The sequence below is a fragment of the Balaenoptera physalus genome, assembly GCF_965194825.1.
Source record: "Balaenoptera physalus genome assembly, chromosome: 10".
Classification (NCBI taxonomy): Eukaryota; Metazoa; Chordata; class Mammalia; order Artiodactyla; family Balaenopteridae; genus Balaenoptera; species Balaenoptera physalus.
The window spans coordinates 94,219,870-94,243,517 of NC_138889.1; the positions used below are offsets into that span (position 1 = coordinate 94,219,870).

At 39.4% G+C, this 23,648-nt stretch overlaps 1 protein-coding gene across 13 annotated transcripts in view; it reads right to left on the reverse strand.

Moving 5' to 3' along the window:
* The window catches only part of LRRC4C (leucine rich repeat containing 4C), a 1,215,963-nt gene that overhangs the window by 153,960 nt on the left and 1,038,355 nt on the right, over window positions 1-23,648 (reverse strand). For 3 of the 13 annotated variants that reach the window (XM_082410483.1, XM_082410480.1, XM_082410482.1), the window contains exon 1: window positions 9,330-22,243. The exons of the other annotated variants lie outside the window; for them this stretch is intronic. The gene's annotated coding sequence lies outside the window, so the exon portion shown is untranslated. Of the gene's footprint in view, window positions 1-9,329; window positions 22,244-23,648 lie in introns of those variants that run through there. 13 annotated transcript variants of the gene reach the window in all.

Below are 23,648 nucleotides of genomic sequence, written 5' to 3' on the forward strand. Positions count from 1 at the left end.
AAACATCAGCAGATTCTGAGATCTGGCTCACATTCAACTGTAAACCATTCAAGAGAGGCACAATTTTTACATTTTCCAAAGTCATGCACCCTAAAAAAAAAAAAAAAAAAAAAAAAGCATAGTTTAGTTACTGAACTTTCCAACATCATTATGAAGTCACTGGTTAAAGAAAACTGGGCTATTGTCCTGAAAATGAGTTCCTTAATACTATGTTTCTTAGGCTCAAAAAAAAAAAAAAAAAAAAAGTCAACTATATGGACAATAGGATATCTATTAAAACATCACAAATAAATCAAACGACTTGTTCTAGGCAGGACCACATCTACAAAAACAGATGATTTTAATATTTAGGGGACAGTATTAGTCATTATAAGAAAAAAAGTGCTCTTTTTAAATCCGTGAAACCTACCCCCAAACCAGATACCTATCTTAGCAACAGATAAAAAAATATAATTGAATGCCTGAATTCTCCTATATTCCCTATATTGACTTGGTGAAAATTGATGGGATGAAACACATAGACTCCTCCCAAGAAAACAGTGTCTCAGCAGTTCGCAGTTTGGCAGGAGCAAGTATGCACTTGCAATTATTTAGAAGAGCCAGTGCTGAGTTGGCTCTCTCATTTACTATTGCTATTATTAGAAATTACTATTACTATTATGAGAGATAATAATAGCAGTCTCTACGCTGGAAAGAAATCATCTAAAACTAGAAGAAAAACATGAAAAATGGACTAAAAGAAAAACATATGTTCTAATTCAACATATTCAAGACATTTATATTCAAAGATTGAAGAATAAAATTAAACCGTAATTAAATGTGTCTTACCATTTAGCACTTTCATCTAATCCCAGTGTCTTCTGCTGTTTCTTATGAGAGAAAGGAGGAAGCATCCTTCCAAAGCATGAAGCCAGAGCATCTCCTGAGAATACATACCTGGCTCCATAAAACCAGGTGTTTGCATGTTGTGAAAAGTGACTGCAGCTCACCAAAGTTTTAATCCAGGTACTTTTACTAAGGAGAAGATCTTTTTCTATTCTACCATTGCATAAGCCCATATTTGGGCATGACTCAAAATTAAAAGTCACAGTGTCTTTCCAACAGTCATTTACGACAAAGAAGACCCCCTCCTACAATTGTGCAGTTTGTGCAGATCCAAGGGGCACCTTCATTGTTGTGAACAATATTCTTCGTGAACAGTGCCACTGAGGAGTATGCATTGCCAAACTTGCACTGAGCCTATTAGCACCTCTAAATTAGAGTATAATATTAGCACCAAAATATATTTGCAGAACTATTTAAAAAACTGGAAGCCTCAAAGACAGCTCTTATCAATATTTCAAAAAGCCAGTTAGAAATCATGCATGTGCTCATACAATTTCATAAGATAGTGACAACATCTTCTGGCTCAATTTATATCAACTCAAGGTCACCGTGTTCAGTTAGCACATTTCAAGAACAATGATGGGCAAGAATATGTTTTCAATTAGGAAAAATGGAGGAATGAGTTGCAATGTATTTATTGGGCAAAGTAGTTTTGAAACATGGGTCCCTAGAGTAAAAATAATAAAAGGTTGATCTTAGTGGGAAAAATATTGGGAAAATAACGGCCTACACCATAGGCTGAATTCACCCTAAAGATGTGTTAAATTAATCCACTCCTTTATTGGTTCCACCAAAATATATTGAAAACTCCTGTGCACTAAATTAGCTAGATGTGGGAGATGACCAGACAGGTAAGATGAGGTCCCTATCTTAAAAGAAGTCACATTAGCAGGTTTCAGCCAAGTAAATATGAGTGACAAGAGCTATCACAGATCCATAAATAAAATGTTGGTGTAACAGAGACAGGAGGATTCAGTGGGCCTAGGAGACCTGGAAAAGATTTTCCCAGAGGAAGTAACTTGCTCTGAGATTTGACTTGTGATGAGTATATCTGAAACAAGTAGAGTAGCTTTCACAAAGTTTGAGCCAAAAACTAGACTGGGATATCTCCAGAGAAATAAAACATTCAGTATGGCAGACAGACAAGAGAGGCATGAATAGGCTGGCCAGACTGTATTTATCAAGAGAAGAATCCAAATTTTATTCTATATTTATAGAATATAGAGAAGGGAATGTTTTCAGCTTTATTTCTTAGTGAGGTCCTTCTGAAGGAAAAATTAATGATGGACCATACTGAAGAAAAGTTGGCATCAGAAAGACTAGTTAGAAAGATATCTAGGAGAGAAACAATGGACTCTGGACTGAGGGACAGAAAAGCTGAGTTTGACATGATGAGTAGATGGATGAGTGTTTGATTAGTGGTTGGATATGAGGGAGGTTAAAGAGATATTGATATCATTTGAAACTGAAAATATATAGGCTCCTGGAGGGAAAATAATCAGTTACAGTTAGTGTACTAGGTTTGTAAGGCCTACAGGAGACCAGGTAAGAAAGTGGCATCTTGCTGGCCCTGGAGATTTAGGAATCATCAGCTTACACAAGGTGGCTGAGGCCAAGGATTTGAGCATCATGTCTCAAAACAAGCCCAGCAGACATCTCTCAGGGATGCAAAGAGATTGGGAATAGAACTGATTCAAAAGGGAAGCCCTCAACCTTTTAGGAGAGAGCAGGGGGACAAGACAAGGATGACATGAAATGAATAAAGGAAGTGATAGCAAACGGCACCTCAAACCCCTAGAAGAGTTTCAGAAAGCCAGTGGCATCAATGGTACGAAGTGCTACAGAGATCAAACGTCGCAAGGCCTGAGATCAGGTGCTGGGGGGGTGATGCAGACAATTAGGAGCCCACCGGATTTGCAAGATATTGTAACAAAACTCCAAACTTATTACTAGCACTGACCTTATTTCTCAGACAATCACGACTTTCCAGATGATCTCATAGCATTTTGCAAAGCTTTTCTGTCCAGTAGTTGTGTTGACTGAGTTAGGACAATTTTTCCCAAGTCTTTCTTATAAGTTGTCTCTTCCTCATGTAGGGGAACACTTGGATATTAGAAAAGACTGACCAAAAGATGCAAGGCATTTGTGATCTGATATGTGACTACAACCTCTGTTTCAGGATAACGGGAAAGGGAAACTACAGACATCTCAATCCCAGTTGGAATATTCAGATTGAGTACCAGGTTAGAGGACAGTGAGTTGCCATGTTTACTTGTTACGAGGCAACACGTTTGTATTTACTGATTCTGACCTTGTATCTAAAGTCCTAAGAGATGTAGCTTCTACTTCCAGCTCTATCACTTAGTTGTTGGATAACCTTAGACCAATTACTTAGCCTCTTTGTGTTTCAGTTTCCTAAGTGAGAATTTAGGAGAAAAATATGTTATATTTTCACCATAGTACCTGGTGCATATCAAACGCTCAATAACTGGTAGTTACTATTGTTATTATGAAATTATACCCATAATCCCCATTAGTGTTGAAAGCATACATAAGCATAAAAAGCTGCCATCAGCTTATGCCAAAGATGAAATAAAAGTTTGTTAGTCTTACATAAGCTGTTCATCATTTTTAAACTTCATTATATATCTGACTGACATTGGAAAACATTATCAAAAATAATATTACCCACTTTGATAGCAAAGTTGGCAAAAGATCTTCATTCACATATTCAGTAAATGTAAGCAAAACACTTACAGACTTTCAGTTAAATGTTCCCATTTCTGTGGGAAATAACCAGATTTCAATGAGAAGAAAGAAAGTGAGCTAGCATTTATTGTGTACTAATCATGTGCCAAACACTTAGACATCTTAATTAATGCTCCTAAAAATAACTGCAAGAAAAAAATGATGTCCATTTTTATAGTTGAGGAAAACTGAGACATAGCAAGGTCAATTTGCCTCCTTAGGATCCCCCAGCTAACAAGTAGTGAAAAAACTTTGAGATCCAACGTTTGCCTATTCCATATTGTATTATATTTCCCCTACACACCCTCTAGATACTTTCCTCACATTTTTACCCTACATATCTGCCATTGTGACACGGATTCTGCCTTTCTCACCCAATTCTATGCTGTTCTTCTCCATATTTTGACAACTATCGCTAGTAAACTGGGATCAGAGATTTTATATTTTCAATTCCTAGGAATCTTAAATTCCTAGGTAGTGGATTATGAGTTGAAAATCCTGAAATCTTAGTGCTTGAAAGAATCTTAGTTTTTAACCTTTACTTAACAGGAAAGAATATAAGACCAACCTGAGAGAGATGAGGTGACTTGTATCAATTGTTACAGTTCATTACTGACAGCACCAAGATTAAGAAAAATACACGGCATCACCTCGCTTTCAGACCTCAGCTTTCCCAGCAGAAGGAAACCACTCAGAGGTGCTTAAAATCTGTGTGTGTGTGTGTGTGTGTGTGTGTGTACAGATATGACATCACACACACACACACACACACACACACACACACACACAGAGTCAGTATACTCATTGGTATTTCTCATTAAACTTCCATAGGTTCCTAAAAGCCAGGCTTCTTGTGTGTATGTATACACATGCATTTGAGTTCTTTGGAAGTGATGCCTCTTAAGTTCAATCAGTCCTTCAAGGAATATTTATTGTAGGCATACCATTTGTCAGACACTCTTCTGAGGTGCTAAGGACATGCCAAAGAACAAATAAAATCCTTGCCCTCAGAGAGTGTCAACAAGCACACTGTCCCAGCCACAAGATCCGCCCAATAAAGTTTCAACTGTCAAATTTACATTTCTCCAGAGAAATCATTTTGAAGAAACATGCAACAGACTCTTGATCCTTTTGGAGAAACTTTTAAGATGCTGTTTATAAATCATTATTTTTATGCCTATATTATAAAATACTTGATGAAAGTTTACATAGACACAGAGTACATTTTCCACAATTCATAAAGTATATTGTAATCTTTCTTACAGGAATGGCATTCACTAAAGCACTTCCAAATATGTTTTAAAATTGTAGGACCTTACCAAAAATGGTCATATCTATTTGTGTTACTCCAACCTTGTCTATAAATTTCTCATTTTTTAACCTATACCAACATGAATTTATATGAAGAGCTTCTCTCAAACAAGACCATATCTGTTTTTTGCAAACTGTGCATTACCTAAACTAAAATCAAAGATGCTCAATTTAAATGTGCATTTATTGAACACCTGCTGTGCATGACATATGCAATCTGATTTCATCCTCAAAGCGGTCAGCTCCACTTGGCTGTTATCTCTATTTTACAGATAAGCAAACAGGCTCAGAGAGGTTAACGGCTTATGTAACACACATGTCCCAGTGGAAAGCTGAGTATTCAAATTCACTTAGGATGTCAGAGTTCAAGTTTATTGAAATTCTTAGTCACCTTTTAGAAGCACACCAAAAAGTAAAATTAATAAAATGGTAAGAACCTTCATAGATGATTTCCATTTCTTCTTAAGATCAGTGAAAATGGGTAACTTAAGGATGCTTTTCCAAAGTTAACACAGAATTCAAACCGTTTTGCTAATTGAAAAGAAGCAGTATAAACATCCAATGGGCAACTCCTCAGCCTGACTGTCCTGTTATCCACAGCTGTGACATCAAGAATAACAATAATTAAAACAGTAGGATTCTTTTTTCCTCAAAGGGAGAACAGGTTTCCAGAAGCATATTGAGGAAACAGATAGAACCCAGGGCTGCTGATGTAGAAAATGAAATTATGAGAAATGACCACGACTGGCGGCCTCGGAAAACCACTGGCAAGTTGGTGTTGGAAGATTTGCACATGCAAACAATAAGACACATATGTCTACATGAAACTTGATTCCATACACTATACTGGGCCTTTATCCTTTCACAAAATGAAGATGTATAACTAACATAGGATTCATGATAACTAGGAAGACTGTGAATCCAAATCGTGGACTTGGGGACCTTAATATTAGTAATGGAATTTTACACCATCTAATTTAATTATATAATTGCCTAGAAATCTGCCTTTATTTTGTGCATTCCACATCCAATGTAATATGTAGCCAAAAGTATACAGTTAATATACAACTGCTATCTTCTGTAACTTTTAGACAAAAAGAACACACAACACAAGAATAGCTTTATTTTCCCCTAAAGTCTCATTTAAATATGACTTTTGCTGAGATTTATTTTTCTATACTTTAAGGAGAAAATCTTGATTTTCAATTTCCAGCTGGAGGCAGAATTTCATATCTAAAATGATATATTGCAATGAATCTCTCCTGATAAGACCTCAAAAGAAGAATCTGGCAACTACTGTAAGGTCAGTTGCACATTCCCCGGTTCTTAAGTGTAGCCACTAGAATTTGTAAAGTATGTGGCCAGCCTGTATTCATTCCCAGGAAGTTAATTCAAATTAATCCAAGAATGACCATAACAAACAGCTCTCCTTAGAGGGTCTATTATGCTGGGGCTTTGCATATCATTACTTTTAATTCACAAGACAATTCTAATTGGTTGAATTCCAATTCGTTGATATTATTCCCATCCCACAGATAAGAATATTGAAGGCCAGGGAAATTAAAGGTATTGCCCAAAGTGCATAGCTTTTAAATTAGAGGAGGAAAATATTCAAAAAGGTAACTTCAAAACTTGCAAAATTCAGCAGCTTTCTGGGCCTGTGGTCCTCAACAAATTCCAGTATACAGCTACCTGCTCACAAATGTCAATCAGTGGGTACCAACTTCTGTCCTGAAAGAAGCTCATGGGCTAAGTTTCTAGATCTACCATGGTCATAATTCTTTCATCAGTCCACCAGCAAGTTGCCTAAAATGCTGAGCCAGCTCTGACTGACAAACCAAAGGAGCTAAACCCCGGTCTGGGCAACGTGTCCTGAAACGCAGTACTGGTGAAGTGATTCACCAGCGTGAAAAAGGATGACATCCTTAGATGCTCCATCATCTCCAGATTTGAAGAACAGGTTTAAGTGGAGGTGGGTGGGAGGACATATTTCAGCCCACAATTTTAAACACATTCATATTTTCTCTTCTCTCCCTACCCTCCATCCCCTTATCTCTCTTTCTCAGTAAAGTTTGCATGTGGGTGTAAATGTGGAGAATACTGAGAGGGGGTGACAACGTGAAGGAGAGGAATGCACATTGAGGTTCAATCAGAGTAGCAATGAAGAAATTGTTGATGTCAAAAAAAAAAAAAAAAAAAAGAAAGAGGAAGAAAGAAAGAAAGAAAGAAAAGGAGGAAAAACCCCTCTCCTGATTGGCAGAGCCAAGCTGATTGCAAAGCTGGGTTTCCCACGTGAAGCCCAGAGCTGAACTACGCAGTAAAAACCCTCAAAGTACATTTTTTTTTCTTTATTCTCTTTTGTCAGTTGTGCTAAATTGCAACTGAGCAGGAACTTAACATAACTTGAGTCAATCTTTGACCACAACTGATGACTTAACTGTGGTCATGTAAAAACAAAACAAACATGCAAAATATCTGCAAGGAATTATAAGATATGCAGAAACCTATAGGGAGCTTGGGGCAGGGGTGGGAAACACAACCCTGCCTGACCTTATTTTCATAGGTCAGTAAATTTATTGCCTGATCTGTGTCCCAACAGGAAACATGTGCCCAGAAAAATAAATTAGAGAAGTGCTCAGCTGTAGGCTAGTTTAGTTAAGGGGTAATGAAAAGGATAAGAATAGATGATGTGAGTGAAAGAACAGACTCAGATGCTTTTAGCAGGGAGTTTCTGGTTTCTATTATCATTCTCTCATATAAATCTAACTCCATGGTTCTTTAATGACTCTCCAGGGACCACCACTCACTGGATTAAATGAGCCCAATACCAAGAAGGGACCCAGGAGACTGTTGCCTTTCATCTCCTTTGGGATATGCCAGCGTTGTGGATCATTTTTTTTTTTTTTCCAAATAGTATTGAAGTTAGGGTTATCTGAGCTCTTCTATTAACTAAAAAAAAAAGACTAAGAAAAGATATGAATGCTGGAGATGGGCTACCCATGAGGTCCAGAATGTCAGGAGTTTATTGCAAGCTCTCAGAATAAGTACCTTCCTTGACCTTTCTAGATAAAAAATGGCAGCTGTGGGGAAAGAAGTAATCCTTCCACGTCCGGCTGTTTCCCGTCCAGTTTGGATCCCAAACTGACTTTTGTCAGCTCTTCAGTGGCTTGTGTGAGTCACCTGTCTCATATGCTTTGGCCATTAACCAAAGAGTTATGACTTCGCCAGGCCTCAGTTTCCTTTTTTATTGGCATGGGATCTCTGGGGAATCTTCTGGCTCTAAAGTTATATGAGTCTATGATTCTGATAGAAGGCCCTGGAGAGAAATAACAGAAGACTGAGAGGCAGAGCTCTGTTCAAACACAAAACTAAAGAAAAGCCAGCTCCATGATCCTGGCAGCGATGGGGGAAGAGATTCAAAGAGGGGCGATGATCTTACAGGCCCTCAGGCTCTCTAAGCATTTTCAACTTTTTAAAAAATTTTTCTTTAGCGGCTTCTTTCCCCCAAGACAAAGCTGGCATAGGAGAAGCAGTGAGGCTCAACCCACAGACCTTTATCTAAGTTACCACAGGACACTAGATTTCTGCCTTTTTTTTAAAGAGCTCTGAACTGTTATTGCGGGGAAAACTGAAGGCAACTGGCAAAACTGAAGGCGACTAACTGCCCAGGGCACCTACATGGACAGCCTCTCTGTTACCCAGGGAAGTGGTTAGAAGGGGGTGGGGTTGAAGAGCCGTGGGTCCTCCTCTCATTCTTAGCACTGGTGAGAATCTAGGTAACCTAATCTCAAGACCACCACTTTCCAGATTCTGTGTGCAAGAGAGATTGGGGATAGTGCATCCACAGCTCTCCACCACTTCCTCCCCCGTCCCACTCTCCCTCCCTCCACCCACTCGCCGGCCAGAAGCCATCCTTCATCTGGTTGGTTTATTATCATATTTTCATGTTAATGCATTTCTGTTGATCTGCGATGTCAGGTTGGATAATGAAATTTAAATTGGGTCCCTTCGATTTCCAATGGCTAAACATTTGTGAACCTAACTCCGGGGCTGCCATGCAACTTAAACACATTCTAGAGTGTTGATCACACAGCACGAGGCACCCCACACTGCAGCGGCTTTCTTGGGGAAATTTTTTTCTCCGGATGGACATTTGCAAAGGCATTTGCCCGGGAGGCAGACAACCTGCATCATTATAGCAAACCGGCTTATCAGTGAGCACGGCCTGATGGAGCAAATGCGTGGGCCACCTTCTCCCTGTTTTCTGGTCCCCACAGCCAGGTCTTTAAAAACCAACTCCGGGGGTAAAGGGATAAAGGGACCAGGAATGCTAAATTAATGGACACTTTCTTCACCAATAAATAGGAAAAAAAAGGATCACTCACTGTATTTCAGACTGATCACAGCAACATCCAGATGGAAATCCAGGTGGTTAAGAACAAGCGGAAAAATGCATGATCTTGACCCCAGAAAGAAAAAAAAAGGGGGGGGGGGAGGAGGTTGATGAAGAAAAATCCAACTGCAATTATCCATCAATTTTACTCAACATAGGCACAAATCCAACTGTGCTCTGCTGGCTTCTCTTCCCCCATCAATGCCTCATTCTGCCGCGGTCAACTTTTCTTCTCCGAAATTTCTTTGCAGATGTATTATTAATTCCCTCTCCTCTTGTGGGAAATTCAAAAAGAAAAGAAAACACCACCATATCAAGTCTTTACTTTCCTAAAAAAAGCCCCAAACTTTTCATTCCAAAAATATCTCCTTGGCTTACTTTCTCCTTTACAGAAAAAAATGAACATACTTTTCCTTTGTGGATCCTCGTTTCTCCATTTCCAATCATCCTGTTGGGGAGGGGGAGGGCAGCTGTTTTATGATTATTTATTTATGTCAGAACACACCAACCCCCGCGGGTCTGACACTGGTTTATTTCATTTTTCAATGCTCCCTGTGTGCACATATACACATTTGTGTTAAGATCCAGGTGTCACAAGAAAAAGCTTCGTTCTTCCTTCTCTCTTGCACAATCAGTTTATCCACTGCGTTCGGTTCCAGGAGAGAGCTGCGTCCCGCATCGTTCATTTTCGCAACGCACCCAACAGCCACCGCCACCAAAAAAAAAAAAAGAAAAAGAAAAAAAGAAAAAGTCTCCTTTTACATCGCCGATTCCTCTCCCCAGCCCCGACCTCGAAGAATTTGGGGATCAACTCCCCCCAATCGCCGCCCTTCCGGCCGGCCCCTTCTCCAAAGATCTGATTAGATTTCTCATCACAACCCAGTGCGCAATTGGATTTTTGATTTCAGCCACCCGGCCAGCCACCTTCCCCTCTCCCTCCAAACTCTCTGTTATATCCTGTCTCCTTCCCTCCACCGCCTCTGCAATTTCATAATCTCACGTTAAATGGAGTGCGGGGGGGCGGGGACGGGGGCGGGGGCGGAGGTAGTGAAGGAAAATTTCAAGGCTCCGTCAGCTGTCAAGAAGAAATCCATTCCTCCCCCCGCTACTTCTTTTTTTCTTTAAGGCTCGGGGTGGCTTGCGCTTCCTCTGTCCCCGCCCCCACCCCTAGCACCCGGTCCAGATCCTCCAGGTGTAGCAGAACTCCAGGATCAGGGCCGGGATCACGGGGGAGACGCGTGACGCGGTCCCTCGCCGGCGGCCCCTGCCAGCCACCGGGTCCCCTTCTCCTCCATCAGCGGGCAGCGGATCCTGGGGGCGCCGCGATGAAAGAAGTTCAAATTGGGCTTTTATTTCAAATGGGGAGGGTGAAGTGAGGGGCTCGACGGGGTGTTTTGTTAGGCAAATAAAAAAATAATAATAAGGAAAGAAGATACAAAATAGAACATGGAACGAAGGAGGTAAAAAAAAAAAAAAAATAAAAACAATCCCTAGTCGCTGGCTCCTCTCATCCTTCTCGAATGAAACTGCAGCTTTGATCTCATTTCCAGCTGCGTCGGGTGCATTCTGGAGCCACAAGTTGGTCTCTCTTCGCGCAGACCTTCCCGACGCCGGCTAGTCCTCCGCGAGGAGACGCGTTCCCGGGAGCGCAGCTGCTCCGCGCCGTCTTTAGCGCCATCGCCCCGGCTCGCGGCTCCCAGCGCGGCAGAAAGCCCGGTCCCCTTCCATCCACTTCGGCTGGAACTCTTTCTTCCTCCCCAGCCCGCTCCTCTCTCCCTTCCTTTCCACCCAAAGAATAAATGCGCTCCCAGTGCCGGAGGCAGTTCCTTTCTCTCGGCCAATGCCACGTCCTGACGGTTTGGGTCCTAGCTCCCCAAATCTCCTCTCGGACTGCGGTCCCCTTCCCTCTTCTGCCCCTCTTTCTTTCCCTTTTTCCTTTCCCTTTTTCTGCTTGTGATCAGTAAAATACAATTACCCAATTACCTCCCATCATCTTAGCACTGATTGGTCAATTGCATTAACACTTGAAGTCGGGGTGGAGGGGATTGGAGCCCCTGCGGTGTGGCACTGCTGCCACCTGGAGGGCAGAGCTAGAACAGCTGTGTTTCAAAGCCACCCCATACTCAGAGGTTAGTAACGCGCAAAGAAACTCTGCGGTCGTGTGGAAGAAGTCATTTTTTGTTTTGTTTTGTTTCTCAAAGCCTGGCTGTGTTCATCCTGAAAGCCGGGAGTTGGAGCGACAAAGGGGAAGACATAGAAATCGAATCACCACTAGGATTCAAAAATATCAAACACACAAATCTGTTGCTTTCAGATAGCTGGACAAGAGCCTCTTCCCTGCCTAGGCAAGCAGGCTGGTCACAAGGTAAGGATTAACACAGTACCACTACCTAGGATAGACTAATCAGAAGAAATCTAGGAGGAGCTGAAATACTGCCAGGGAGGGAGCCTTGGTCCAGCAGGATAATCTCACCAGGAGGAAACACTGTAAAGGTGAAATAGGAGCCTTCAGCCTATGCAGTGTTGCAGTAAATTGGCCTGTTCAGTTTGTACAAGACATCCAGGACAGTTTGACAACTCAATTCCAACATCCCTTGCTCCTAGTTGTGGGCTTTTCCACCAACTCACGTTGGGGGCGGGGGCAGGGGCGGGTGGCATATTTCAACTTCACTGGGTCTTAGAAAGATGGAAGGGCCTGCATAATAATATTATTAATAACATATTTATGTTGGTTTCTTTCTCCACTATACAATTGTCAGAGGCCCTTTCTCTAAGCTGTACTTACTCATTTTATACCATTCAGGTATGTGACCTTGAGACATGAAATGGATAAAATGAGGAATGATAATTCAAACAATAAAACATTATATATTTGGGGGAGGAAGGCAAATAAATATTTATCTGTTTCAAGTTGCATAATCGATCTCTATGCTGATTTACTACACTTTTGAGAGATCAGAATATGTACTTGGTTTGAAAATAGTTTTAAATAGGCTGTATGTTACTCTATTAAAGCACATTATATACTTGAGATTTGAGTCTTTATGTTACAAATCATAATGAGAAGTGACATTCAACAAAAGGGAGAAAATTTTTACTGAGGGAACATTAGAGGCATATCCAAGTTCACACCAAATGTTCTTTTAGTTTTTTCCTGTTCCCTTTATAGTACATGGGTATTTCCTCATTTAAAGTTAAAAAATGAAAGGAACTACATCTATATATTTCTTTGGGTACTAAGCACATACTCTAATATGTATTTCAGATGTCAGCACCTGCAAGAGAAAAGGCCTTTCTTTACACATGGATTGTGATTTATTTAATTTCTCTGTCTTTTGGAGAACTTTGATGTAGTTATTGATTGCATCAAAATGTGAATTTGTTGAGGGGTAATGGCATTGCTTCTGTTTTTAAAAGAATGCTGTATTGATTAATTCAAAGCACTAGTGGGCAGTTGACTATAAGTTTAATTTGTCTTTTGAAGCTCTTACCCTTATATGCCAATTGCAGTTTATCAACTAACAAACCATTAAAAAGGGCTTTCACTAGCTGCTCTAGATAACGCCAAAGGAATCTACCTTCTGGTTCTGAAGTAAGCTAGAAGCCATTTGAAATGAAAATTTTCTTTTTAGGGACTTTGATAGCAAGGGCAAGGCCAGTGATTGTTTTTCAAAGCTGATTATTAGCTACCTACCAGACATCTTTAAAGCCTTTCAGAATGAATTAATCTATCAAACAAAGCAGCAGTGAAGTATCAGTGCTATTTAAACAAAAAGAAAAAGGAAAGTCTTCCCTTTCCTGTTTACCTACCCATTCAGCAGCTGGGATTTCTTTTCCCACACCAGTTGCCCAATCACACTGTATGACCTTGAATTAGCCATTTGGCTTTCATTGTTTGATTCAGACTCAACCTGTGTTTTGGGGGCATCCCTACGGCATGGTTGTCTTTTGCTGACTTCTCATATACATCACCTTATTTAAAACTCAAAACAACCCCCTGAGAGATTTTTAAAGATGGGGAAAGTGATGCTAAAGCCACATATTTGGTAAATATGTCTTATTAAGACATAGACAAGTCTTGAACCTAGATCTACTCAATTCCAGTTCTTCCAGTTTTGCTACAGTTTCTGGGTTTGGGAAGCATGGGGAATACATCTAAGACAGTCATAGACGTGCAGACTGTCATAGCATAGTCAAGATCAGCCCTGAATCCCAGAGATGAATTTGTAACCCTACGGGTGAAATGAAATTGACACATTTGTCACTGAATGATCTTACTCAAAGAGAATTGAAATAAGTAGTCAACAAGCTAACTGTCATACAAATGTACACGCAAACTAAATTGTTAAATAATGACATAAATATAGATACTTATTCAGTAGGAGTGTCAGGTACTGTCAACAATGACAGCATATGTGTTTAAGTAAAATTCTTTGCAAAAGTTCTTTTAGAGGAAATAATTGCCCAAAGACTAACGGATTGTTCATGTTGTCACACTTCCAATTAGCCCATTTGGTTACCCAAAGCATGGGCAGGACGGATGCCATTAAAATGAGATGACTTGGGAGAAGAAGGGCACAGTGCTAATGTCGCAGGTTTGTTCTATGGACATTGAGAATTCTATGTTTGTGATTCTCTCCTGATTTGTAGGCATTTGGGTGGGGAAACAAAATTATGTTATTTCACTGTGTGCTGATGACTCTACCTGGTATAATCTTTAGCAAACAGCAGAGGACAGAATCTTGTAATCAGAAGTACAAAATAACAAACAGAACGAGCTCTGTAACTTTGCTTTGCAAATAGAGAAAATTTGGATGCAGCTATTGCGTTTATTAATTTGATTTAACAGGCTGTAGGCTAGTCTATTCAAGCACAACACATACTTAAGATTTGAGTGTTTACATTACCAATTCTGGGAATAGACATTCCCTTTGCACTTCCAGCACTATTAAAAGGGACCAGGATGTCCTGTGGGATAATCGTATCAAGCTTGCCTCTAAAGTCAAGCATAATGAATGATGGAATGTGAATTAACTTCATTAGACCAACTTCTTTTGAAGACTACTTTAATGATCAAATGCCATACTTAGTAGGAACTTACTACATCTGTTATGTTAGACAATATTCCAAGAATGTTGTATTTCAGAATTAGAAGATATCCTAATAGTCATCTATTCTTTGTTCCTTGAAATATAGATGAAGACACCAAAAGAGAAGATTTGCAAATTTATGGTTTTTTAAAGTATCTCCTCTACTATCCCTCCACCCAGTTCCCACCCTATATAGTCTTACTTTACTGTGCCCTCATGCTTTCAAAATTTTTAAATAATAACTAGCACTTAATGATAGCTTATGAGTGCCAAGTACAGCTCTAAGTATGTGGTAGATGTCAGTGCAGACAATCCTCCCAACAATTTAATGAAGTAGGTACAATTACCATCCCATTTTATAGATAATGCAAATGGAATTGTGGTTAAGTAAGGGCACCCAGCTAGGAAGTGACAGAAGCAAGATTTTCAATGCAGGTTATTTTGCTTCAGAGATCATGGTTTTAATGAATATTTCCTATTATTACTTATTGCATTGAATGCAAATCATTTGTTCATGTCTACATTCCCACCAAACCATGGTCGATTTCATGAGAGCATTTTTTTTGTATTTCTAATACTGTGCACATAGTTGAATGAATGAATGTCTAAAATTAAGATATTAGGAAATGTCTACATTTTTGTTTCTTAGTGACTATTCTTTTTACTGTGGTACATAAAATGTTAGAAATAGGAGATACTTAGTGCAATTATTAAATAGAAAAACTAAGAAAGCATGCCACCGAATATAATAATTTAATTGGAGATTTATAACTTCTATATCACTTAGCTATTGCTGCATGATAAACCATTCCAAAATTGGTAGCTGAAAACACTAATTATTAATTGTTTCTCATGAATCTACAGGTCAGTCAGGGATTGGTTAAGTGGCTCTTCTGATCTTGGCTGTGTTCACTGATAGCTGATCTAGAATGGTCTCAGCTATAGTCACTGGGACAACTCAACTTCAGTCTATGTGTATCTTCCTTCGTCAACTTAACCCAAGCAAATTTCTTGGCAAAAGCAGAAGTACAAGGGAGCAAGCAGAATGCACTTTTTCAAGTTTCTGTATGAATCAAATCTGCTGACTTCCCACTGGCTACAGTAAATCACTTGGTACCCATCATCAAGGAATGGAGCAGATCATGCCACCTACAGTGGGAGGCAGCTGTAAAGTTACATGACAAAAGAGTGAAGAATCACAGTTATCATCACAATCAACCACAAACTTCTGTCCTTTACAAACAGCAAATTTCCTTACTGATTACTGGGGTTTGCAGGAAAGAAATTCTCTGCATTCAGTCAGTCACTTGTTTATTTTGAGAGATGAGTACTAACATCCCATTATGTGCCAGGTATTATGGAAGTTATCACTGCCTCCTCTGACGGCCTTCACTTTCCTGATCACATCTGTTGATGCTAATTCAGGAATGGCTCATACATCTGCCTAGTTCTCTCACTGTATTACTTTACTAAGACCATTCTCAAGTTCCTCTGCGGTCTCTTTGCACTAGCCTTTCTTCTTATCCATTCCATCCCCTCCCTAGTACCCATTAGCTTCTGAAAAAGAAAAAAAAACAAAAAACAAAACTGATGAGAAAGTTTAAAGGAAGAAACAGTAAAGGAAAAATATGTATAATAACAAAAAACACAATACTGGGAAAACTTTTTGCAATGCATAGAACAAAGGATTCATATTCTAAATCATAAATAGTTCTTAGGAATAGCTTTTAGGAATAAATGAGAAAACCACAGATGTCCTTCCAGATAAGTGGTAAAAAATGCATTACTAATCAATTTACAGAAGTACTGGAATTGAACGCTTATTGGTACACATATTACTTAGCACAGTGCCTGGTCCTTTGGCATCCAAATACATTTTGATTAAATGGATGAATAAACAGTTTACTTGGTGGTGGCAGGAAAGTGGGTAGGTAATAAGTATGCTAATTACAAGCAATGGTGATATAAGATCTGGTCAGAATTTTACCAGAAATAAGTGTAAAGAGCTGAGGCAGCAGAGGAGGCAGTACCCACCTATCCATAAGGGCAGTCCCAGAGGACTTCACATAAGAAAACTACATGTGTTCAAAGCTTCATGAATGTTAGTCTACAGCTGATGAGTGCAGAATTGCCTGTTTTGCAGCCAGAGGACAGAGAATGAGGTTCATTCTAAGAAAAATGGCCCAAAGATTGGCAGGGCTCAAGCTTAGCTAAATGATATACTCAGTTATGGAGGGCTGATCAGACTATTAGATGCCATGTAGAGATCAAGAGAGTTGAGATTTTAAAGGTAGTCTTAGAATGTTCCTTCTAGGAGTGTATCAAGATGTCTGAGAAGGAAGGGCATGAGTGAAGGGGGAATATCTTGAGGGAGAATACTTCCTTTCTCCTACCACCCTAGGCAACATGACACATTCTAGGACTAACTTAAAGTAAAAAAAAGAAAGCTTAAATAAACAACTGTATGACAATTTGGCAACCAATTCTAAATCAATTTAGACCAAATTACATTGTAGAAATCTTGTTTTTTTAAATTTTATATTGGGGTGTATTTGATTTACATTGTTGTGTTAGTTTCAGGTGTACAGGAAAGTGATTCAGTTATACATGTACATATATCTATTTTTTTCAGACTCTTTTCCCATATATAGGTTATTACAGAATATTGAGTAGAGTTCCCTGTGCTATACAGTAGGTCCTTGTTGATTATCTATTTTATATATAGTAGTGTGTATATGTTAATCCCAAACGTCTAATTTATCCCTCCCCCTGCCACCTTTCCCCTCTAGTAACTGTAAGTTTATTTTCTAAGTCTGTGAGTCTGTTTCTGTTTTGTAAATAAGTTCATTTGTATCATATTTTTAGATTTTACATATAGGTGATATATGATATTTGTCTTTGTCTGACTTACATCACTTAGTATGATAATTTCTAGGTCCATCCATGTTGCTGCAAATGGCATTATCTTTTTAAATGGTGACCCAAGCTCTTGTAGAACACAATATCCTATATCAAATGTTTCTAAGAAAGGTGGTATTTGTGCAGAGAAACTGCATTCTGGCATCTTTGTACTGTCTAAATTAGGAGTCTTTGCACTGAGGAGAAAATTGCCCATAAAGGTATCTTTAAAACTCCACCAGGAGAGGGGACCTTCAACATGGTGTAGGAGTAAGATGTGGAGATCACCTTCCTCCCCACAAATACATCAGAAATACATCTACATGTGGAACAGCTCATACAGAACACCTACTGAACGCTGGCAGAAGACCTCAGACTTCCCAGAAGGCAAGAAACCCCCCATGTACCTGGGTAGGGCAAAAGAAAAAAGAAAAAACAGAGACAAAAGAATAGGGACAGGAGCTGCACCAGCGGGAGGAGCTGTGAAGGAGGAAAAGTCTCCACACACTAGGAATCCCCATCACAGGCGGAGACTGCGGGTAGCGGAGGGGGTAAGCTTCGGAGCCACGGAGGAGAGCGCAGCCACAGGGGTGCAGAGGGCAAAGCGGAGAGGTTCCTGCACAGAGGATCGGTGCTGACCAGCACTCACCAGCCCGAGAGGCTTGTCTGCTCACCCACCAGGGCAGGTGGGGGCTGGGAACTGAGGCTTGGGCTTCAGAGGTCGGATCCCAGGGAGAGGACTGGGGCTGGCTCCGTGAACACAGCCTGAAGGGGGCTAGTGCATCACAGCTAGCCAGGAGGGAGTCCAGAATTGCCTAAGAGGCAAGAGACCATTGTTTCAGGGTGTGCGAGGAGAGGGGATTCAGAGCACCACCTAAAGGAGCTCCAAAGATGGGCGCGAGCTGCAGCTATCAGTGTGGACACCAGAGACAGGCATGAGATGCTAAGGCTGCTGCTGCAGCCACCAAGAAGCCTATGTGCGAGCACAGGTCACTATCCCCACCTCCCCTCCAGGGAGCCTGTGCAGCCTGCCACTGCCAGGGTCCTGTGACCCAGGGACAACTTCCCCGGGAGAATGCACGGCGTGCCTCAGGCTGTTGCAACATCATGCCAGCCTCTGCCACTGCAGGCTTGCCCCGCATTTTGTACCCCTCCCTGCCCCCGGCCTGAGGGACCCAGAGCCCCCCAATCAGCGCTCCTTTAACCCCTTCTTGTCTGGGTGAAGAACAGATGCCAAAGGGCAACCTACATGCAGAGGCAAGGCCAAATCCAAAGCTCAACCCCAGGAGTTGTACGAACAAAGAAGAGGAAGGGAAATTTCTCCCAGCAGCCTCAGAAGCAGTGGATTAAATCTCCATAATCAACTTGATGTACCCTGCATCTGTGGAATACCTGAATAGACAATGAATCGTCCCAAAATTGAGGTGGTGGACTTTGGGAGCAACTGTAGAGTTGGGGTTTGCTTTCTGCATCTAATTTGTTTCTGGTTTTATGTTTATCTTAGTTTAGTATTTAGAGCTTATTATCACTGGTAGATTTGTTTACTAATTTGGTTGCTCTCTTCCTTTACATATATATATTTTTTTCCTTTTTCTCTTTTTGTGAGTATGTATGTGTATGCTTCTTCACGTGATTTTGTCTGTGAGGTTTGCTTTTACAATTTGTCCTAGGGCTCAGTCTGTCTGTTTTGGGTTTTTTTTTTTTTTTTTTAGTATAGTTTTTAGCACTTGTTATCATTGGTGGATTTCTTTATTGGTTTGGTTGCTCTCTTCTTTCTTTTTTTAAATTACTTTTTAATTTTTTTATTTTAATAATTTTTTTATTTTAATAACTTTATTTTATTATATATATATTTTTTCTTTCTTTCTTTTTTTCTTTTCTCCCTTTTCTTCTGAGCCGTGTGGCTGACAGGCTCTTGGTGCTCCAGCTGGGTGTCAGGCCCAAGCCTCTGAGGTGGGAGAGCTGAGTTCAGGACATTGATCTACCAGAGACCTCCCAGCCCCACATAATATCACACATCAAAAGCTCTCCCAGAGATCTCCATCTCAATGTTAAGACCGAGCTCCACTCAACGACCAGCAAGCTACAGTGTGGAACACCCCATGCTAAACAACTAGCAAGACAAGAACACAACCCCATCCATTAGCAGAGAGGCTGCCTAAAATCATAATAAGTTTACAGAAACCCCAAAACATACCACTGGACGTGGTGCTGCCCATGAGAAAGACAAGATCCAGCCTCATCCACCAGAACACAGGCACCAGTTGCCTCCACCAAGAAGCTTACACAACCAACTGAACCAACCTTACCCACTGGGGGAAGACACCAAAAATAACGGGAACTACAAACCTGCAGCCTGTGAAAAGGAGACCCCAAACACAGCAAGCTGAACAAAATGAGAAGACAGAGAAATACATAGCAGATGAAGGAGCAAGGTAAAAACCCACCAGACCAAACAAGTGAAGAGGAAATAGGCAGTCTACCTGAAAAAGAATTCAGAGTAATCATAGTAAAGATGATCTAAAATCTTGGAAATAGAATAGAGAAAATATAAGAAACATTTAACAAGGACCTAGAAGAACTAAAGAGCAAATAAACAATGATGAACAACACAACAAATGAAATTAAAAATTCTCTAGAAAGAATCAATAGCAGAATAACTGAGGGAGAAGAATGGATAAGTGACCTGGAAGATAAAATAGTGGAAATAACTACCACAGAGCAGAATAAAGAGAAAAGAATGAAAAGAATTGAGGACAGTCACAGAAACCTCTGGGACAATATTAAATGCACCAACATTTGAATTATAGGGGTCCCAGAAGAAGAAGAGAAAAAGAAAGGGACTGAGAAATATTTGAAGAGATTATAGTTGAAAACTTCCCTAATATAGGAAAGGAAATAGTAAATCAAGTCCAGGAAGCACAGACAGTCCCATACAGGATAAATCCAAGGAGAAACACTCCAAGACACACATTAATCAAACTAACAAAAATTAAATACAATGAAAAAATATTAAAAGCGGCAAGGGAAAAGCAACAAATAACATACAAGGGAATCCCCATAAGGTTAACAGCTGATCTTTCAGCAGAAACTCTGCAAGCCAGAAGCGTGTGCCAGGACATTTTTAAAGTGATGAAGGGGAAAAACCTACAACCAAGATTACCCAGCAAGGATCTCATTCAGATTCGAAGGAGAAATTAAAACCTTTACAGACAAGCAAAAGCTAAGAGAGTTCAGCACCACCAAACCAGCTTTACAACAAATGCTAAAGGAACTTCTCTAAGCAGGAAACACAGAGAAGGAAAAGACATAGAGTAACAAACCCAAAACAATTAAGAAAATGGTAAAAGGAACATACACATCGATAATTACCATAAATGTAAATGCATTAGATGCTCTAACCAAAAGACATAGACTGGCTGAATGGATGCAAAAACAAGATCCGTATATATGCTGTCTACAAGAGACCCACTTCAGGCCTAGGGACACATACAGACAAAGTGAGGGGATGGAAAAAATATTCCATGCAAATGGAAATCAAAAGAAAGCTGGAGTAACAATTCTCATATCAGACAAAATAGACTTTAAAATAAAGACTTTTACAATGGACAAAGAAGGACATTACATAATGATCAAGGGATCAATCAAAGAAGAAGACATAACAATTGTAAATATTTATGCACCCAACATAGGAGCACCTCAATACATATAGCAAATGCTAACAGCCATAAAAGGGGAAATCGACAGTAACACAATAATAGCAGGGGACTTTAATGCCCCGCTTTCTCCAATGGACAGATCATGTAAAATGAAAATAAGTAAGGAAACACAAGCTTTAAATGATACATTAAACAAGAGGGCCTTACTTGATATTTATAGGACATTTCATCCCAAAACAACAGAACACACGTTCTTCTCAAGTGTTCATGCAACATTTTCCAGAATAGATCATATCTTGGGTCACATATCAAGCCTTGGTAAGTTTAAGAAAAATGAAATCGTATCAAGTATCTTTTCCAACCAAAACACTATGAGACTAGATATCAATTACAGGAAAAAATCTGTAAAAAATACAAACACATGGAGGCTAAACAATAAACTACTAAATAACCAAGAGATCACTAAAGAAATCAAAGAGGAAATCAAAATATACCTAAAAACAAATGACAATGAAAACACAATGACCCAAAACCTATGGGATGCAGCAAAAGCAGTCCTAAGAGGGAAGTTTATACCAATATAATCTTACCTCAGGAAACAAGAAAAACCTCAAATAAACAATCTAACCTTACACCTAAAGCAATTAGAGAAAGAAGAACAACAACAAAAACAAAGTTGGCAGAAGGAAAGAAATCATAAAGATCAAATCAGAAATAAATGAAAAAGAAATGTAAGAAACAACAGCAAAGATCAATAAAAGTAAAAGCTGTTTCTTTGAGAAGACAAAGAAAATTGATAAATCATTAGCCAGACTCACCAAGAAATAAAGGGAGAAGACTCAAATCAACAGAATTAGAAATGAAAAAGGAGAAGTAACGACTGACACTGCAGAAACACGAAGGATCATGAGACACTACTACAAGCAACTCTGTGCCAATAAAATGGAGAACCTGGAAGAAATGGACAAATTATTAGAAAAGCACAACCTTCTGAGACTGAACCAGGAAGAAATAGAAAATATAACCAGAACAATCACAAGCACTGAAATTGAAACTGTGATTAAAAATCTTCCAACAAATAAAACCCCAGGACCAGATGGCTTCACAGGCAGATTCTATCAAACATTTAGAGAAGAGCTAACACCTATCCTTCTCAAATGCTTCCAAAATACAGCAGAGGGAGGACCACTTCCAAACTCATTCTACGAGACCACCATCACCCTGATACCAAAACCAGACAAAGGTGTCACAAAGAAAGGAAACTAAAAAAAAAAAAAAAAAAAAACTAAAAAAAAAAAAAAAAAAAAAAAGAAACTAAAAAAAAAAAAAAAAAAAAAAAAAAAAGAAAGGAAACTACAGGCCAGTATCACTGATGAACATAGATGCGAAAATCCTCAACAAAATACTAGCAAACAGAACCCAGCAGCACATTAAAAGGATCATACACCATGATCAAGTGGGGTTTATCCCAGGGATGCAAGGATTCTTCAATATACGCAAATCAATCAATGTGATAAATCATATTAACAAATTGAAGGAGAAAAACCATATGATCATCTCAATAGATGCAGAAAAAGCTTTCAACAAAATTCAACACCCATGTATGATAAAAACCCTCCAGAAAGTAGGCATAGAGGGAAATTACCTCAACATGCTAAAGGCCATATATGACAAACCAACAGTCAACATCGTTCTCAATGGTGAAAAACTGAAACCATTTCCACTAAGATCAGGAAAAAGACGAGGTTGCCCACTCTCATCACTATTATTCAACATAATTTTGGAAGTTTTAGCCACAGCAATGAGAGAAGAAAAAGAAATAAAAGGAATCCAAATAGGAAAAGAAGAAGTAAAGCTGTCACTGTTTACAGATGACATGATACTATACATAGAGAATCCTAAATATGCTACCAGAAAACTACTAGAACTAATCAATGAATGTGGTAAAGTAGCAGGATACAAAATTAATTCACAGAAATCTCTTCCATTCCTATACACTAATGATGAAAAACATGAAAGAGAAATGAAGGAAACACTCCCATTTACCATTGCAACAAAATGAATAAAATACCTAGGTATAAACCTACTTAAGGAGACAAAACACCTGTATGCAGAAAACTATAAGACACTGATGAAAGAAATTAAAGATGATACAAACAGATGGAGTGATATACCATGTTCTTGGATTGGAAGAATCAACATTGTGAAAATGACTATATTACCCAAAGCAATCTACAGATTCAGTGCAATCCCTATGAAACTACCAATGGCATTTTTCACAGAACTAGAACCAAAAATTTCACAATTTGTATGGAAACACAAAAGACCCAGAATAGCTAAAGCCATCTTGAGAAAGAAAAACGGAGCTGGAGGAATCAGGCTCTGGACTTCAGACTATACTACAAAGCTACAGTGATCAAGACAGGATGGTACTGGCAAAAAAACAGAAATATAGATCAACGGAACAGGATAGAAAGCCCAGAGATAAACCCACACACCTATGGTCACCTTATTTTTGATAAAGGAGGCAAGAATATACAATGGAGAAAAGACAGCCTCTTCAATAAGTGGTGCTGGGAAAACTGGACAACTACATGTAAAAGAATGAAATGAGAACACTCCCTAACACCATACACAAAAATAAACTCCAAATGGATTAGAGTT